The 4,168-nt window shown below is 49.0% G+C and overlaps 1 non-coding gene across 1 annotated transcript; it reads right to left on the bottom strand.

Annotated features, from left to right (window-relative positions):
* Positions 1–2,103: 2,103 nt before the first annotated feature.
* On the bottom strand, positions 2,104–2,259 carry LOC144688129 (U1 spliceosomal RNA). Its single transcript, XR_013578336.1, has one exon. It is a non-coding gene; the product is annotated as a U1 spliceosomal RNA (small nuclear RNA).
* Between the last annotated feature and the right edge of the window lie 1,909 nt (positions 2,260–4,168).

The following is a 4,168-nucleotide window of genomic DNA, read 5'->3' as shown; positions in this document are numbered from 1 at the left end:
GTCCTAATTTGTGTTGGGCTTGTTCAATGGTGTTGGAGCTGAACTCATCTAGGCAAGTAAAGAGTATTCCATCGCACCCCTGACTTGTGGCAGGACTGCAGAGCTTAGATCTGATCCTTTGGTTGTGGAATTGCTTAGCTCTGTCTATCATTTGTTGCTTATGCTGTGTTGTGGTAGCTTTGACAAACGGACCACAGGAGTCTCAGGTAAAAGGTCATAATCGTTTATTCGAGCAATTGCAAGGAGAGAACCATCTCAATGCAGTTTGAGATAGCACTCTGCTAAATTGCAAATGTTCAGCATATTTATACATTATTGGTCACGTACAAGAACAGTTTCCAGGTTCCGATCTAGTCAACATATAGGTTTACATTAAACAGACATCTCTGGTACATGCAGCGTATGTCCCTATTTTCACCCAGGTAGAGACCTTCCCTCCTATCTAAGGTGGGACCATCTGTCCTTCCCCTGTCTGTTGAAGAGCATACTTAATCTATGTTATTGCCATCCTCTTACTCCAGTCCGGTTCCCAAAGCCTTCCTGTTCCTTACAGGCCCTAAGGCTGTGCAAGGTTCATCTGGTAACCTCTAACTGTTAATGTGCTTGGTAGCACTGGCTGCCTGGATATTTTAAGTAATTCATTCCCTTTCAATAAATTCTCCCTTACCATAAATTCTTACTTACTTTCTTCCCCCTAGCATGCTGTTTGGTACACCAGTGGTCCTGAGTTGTAACTTCACCAGGTTGACACTTCATTTTTATATGTGCCTGGTGCTGCTCCCAGCATGCCCTCCTGCACTCGTCATTGAACCAGGGTTGATCCCCTGGCTTGGTGGTAATGGTAGAGTAGGGGATATACCGGGCCATGAGGTTACAGATTGTGGTTGAGTGGAATTCTGCTGGTGACCCACAGTGCCTCATGGATGCCCAGTCTTGAGTTGCTACGTCTGTTTGAAATCTATCCCACTTATCACAGTGGTAGTGACTCACAACACGATGAGGGTATCCTCAATGTGAAGACAGGACTTGGGCCAGGATTTTCCATGCAAAACGGTATCAGGCGTGTTCGGTGATGTGAGCAGACAATATGGTGCAATCAGTTTCACGACGGCGTAAAACCAGTTTGCGATTGGCCGCTCAGCCGGCCAATGGCAGGCAGCGTTCTGCGCCATCGGATGCCGGGAACCTCATTGTAATACATCAGCATATCATTATTAGGCCAGCCCGCCGGCCTCATCCGCCCCCGCTGGATCGTCCACCAGGTCAGCGGGAAAACACGCCGACGTGTTTCACAACAGCACATAAACGACGTGTACTTGGCTGGCTGCACTTCGCTTGGGACTTCAAGGCTTCTTTGTCTTTGTTTGGAGATGAGGCCAGGTAGACATGTGAGGGTGTGTGTGAGAGAGTGAGTGGTGATGTCCCTTGAGCTGGCAGTGAGTGAGATGCCAGTAAATGTGTGATGAGCTTGAGTGTGTGAGTTTAGAGTGATGAGATAGTTGCCATACCCTGGCTGCACAGATGAGATCATCCATCCTCTATCTGCATTGGACGGCCAACCTCTTCTGTGCAACATGGGCATTGATCACCACTGCCATCGCCTACCAAGCCACAGTGGTAATGTATCTGGTCCTCCTGTAGCCAGAGTAGGGGTACAGGACATCACAGTGGCCTCCACGGCATCCAAAGGGCACTTGAGGGCTGCAGACTTCTTGCCTTTCGGGGCCCTGTCTTCTTTGCTGTAGTCCTGGGCTGGAAGCACTGAGCACGTATGTAATGTAAATGTGGTGCGTGTCGTGATGAAGCAGCGAGGTGTCGGCGTGGCAGGAGAATCGGAGCCCGCACTCCCTGGAAACGGCGGTTTCCCGGGAATGCATAAATAATGTGGTGGGTTTGGGATGATACGGCCTGAAATCCCGCCATCGCAGCCGACTGGTAAAACATGTTTTACCCGCCCCCTACCGCACTTAGTGCAAATCTGGGACGATTCCATCTTTCGTCTCTACAATGCCTGTGCAATGGGCACTCCTACCGATACTCTCATGGACAGATGCATCTGCGGCAGGCAGGTTGGTGAGGATGAGCTGAAGTATGTTTGTTTTTCAGGGGACAGCACGAACGCAGTCCCCCACGATCACAAATTTTGCAGTCGAGTATCCCGCATGTGGGGACACTGCAGGAGTCAGCAAACCTGGAGTGCAATAGGATAACCTCATCCTGGGAGCACAACCCTTCTGATCATTGTTTCTCCCCTCACCACCTGCCGCAGACCCAGTCTAGCAGGTCCCTCTGTGGTAGCGCTATCGAGCCACTCTTGGTGATGGACATTTAAGTCCCCCACCCAGAGTTCATTCTGTGCCCAAGTGATGTTCAACATGGAGGGGCAGTAATTCATCAGTTGACGGTGGGGGGTGGGGGTGGGGTGGGGGGTGGTGGTATGTGGTAATCAGCTGGAGGTTTCCTTGCCCATGTTTAACCTGACGCCATGAAACTTCATGAGGTCCAGAGTCAATGTTGAGGACTCCCAAGGCAACTCCCTCCCAACTGTATACCACTGTGCCACCACCTCTCCTGTGTTTGTCCTGCGGGTGGGACAGGACATACCCGGAGATGGTGATGGTGGTGTGTGGGACATTGTCTGTAAGATATGATTCCATGAATATGGCTTTGTCAGGCTGTTGCTTGACTAGTCTGTGGGACAACTCCCCCAATTTTAGCATAAGCGCCCAGATGTTTGTAAGGAGGACTTTGCAGGGTCGACAGGGCTGGTTTTACTGTTGTTGTTTCTGGTGTCTGGTCGATGCCGGGTGGTCCGTCTGGTTTCGTTCCTCTACATTGACTTTTTAGTGGTTTGATACAACTGAATGGCTTGCTGGACCATTTCAGAGAGCATTTTAGAGTCAACCATATTGCTATAGTTCAGAAATCACCTGTAGGCAAATTTCCTTCCATTAAAGACATCAGTGAACCAGATGGGTGTTTACGACAGTCGACAATGGTTTCATGGGCCTGAATTTTTCCCTCGTCGGGCACATGTGATCGGAGGGCCCTGGAGCATCTGGGAAATGGGCCCCCGACTGCGACGGCCCCTGACTGTAATTTCACGCTGGCTGGCCAATTAACGGCCACCCAGCATGACACACACGGTAAAATGCTCAGCGCTGCCAGGGTGGGGGTGGGAAGAGGGTGGGCGATGATGTTACCGGGGGCACGGGCGAGCGCTGTGAGAGAGCTCCCTGAAGGCAGGCAGCTGCCTCAGGGAACTGCAGACCTTCAAATGATTAAGGTTTAAAATGCTGCAAAAAAAATGTCCATGCATCACAAGCACCTGAAAGCATATCTCATAAAAAAGTATCCTCTGGTATTTATTTTTATTTTATTTCATAACCAGCCTTGGATGAGGTTTCATGAAAAATGTAAAGGCTGCCTGACCGATTCGCTCGTTGCCAACTAGGTGGCATTTTTTCATGCCGCATTCGGGATTGGTTCTCACCCACCCCACGCCCTACCCATCATTGTAGTTCACCTGAAATTAGGCACTGCATGGTCAACCATCCCACAGGAACAACGGCTTAAACAGTATCATTGGTCCCCAGCATTATACTTGGAATATGCTCGCTGTTATCAACATGGACATATGCAGTGGCAAATGCACCTTTTAAAGCTGAGAGCAGCGGGGGCCCTGGCCAGGGGAGACACAGCAAATGTTAGTTTTAAGCTTCTCTAAATTCAAATAGTCATTTGGCAGTACAGAACTTGAGTGTTACTGAAAAAAGAGATGTTATTGAAGCTTTCTGTCTTGCACTAATCTGGACCAACAGTAAAGAAAATGATAACCAACAGTAAAGGAAACAACAATTTATACTGCATGAGAAGAGAGTGCTGATTGGTTGGTAAGCGGATCCTGATTGGTAGAGGTGTTGCTGTGGAGAATGCAGCAAAGAACAGTTAACGGTTTAATAGATTCCTTGTCAGCTAGGAGGAGTAGGAATGCCCCTCCTGACCCGGGTACGCATACTTTGAGACTCCCAGGCTGTCAATTCCTCCCTCCTGCAGATATGGAGATTTACTAGAATGGTTCCAGGAATGAGGACATCTGTTATGTAAAGATAATAGAGAAGCTGGGATTTTTCTTCTGAGGGCAGCAAAGGCTAAGACGAGATAGTGT

Source organism: Cetorhinus maximus, chromosome 12, assembly GCF_964194155.1.
Source record: "Cetorhinus maximus chromosome 12, sCetMax3.hap1.1, whole genome shotgun sequence".
NCBI lineage: Eukaryota > Metazoa > Chordata > Chondrichthyes > Lamniformes > Cetorhinidae > Cetorhinus > Cetorhinus maximus.
Note: the sequence above shows the minus strand (reverse complement) of the source record. Positions and strands in the feature narration are given on the sequence as shown.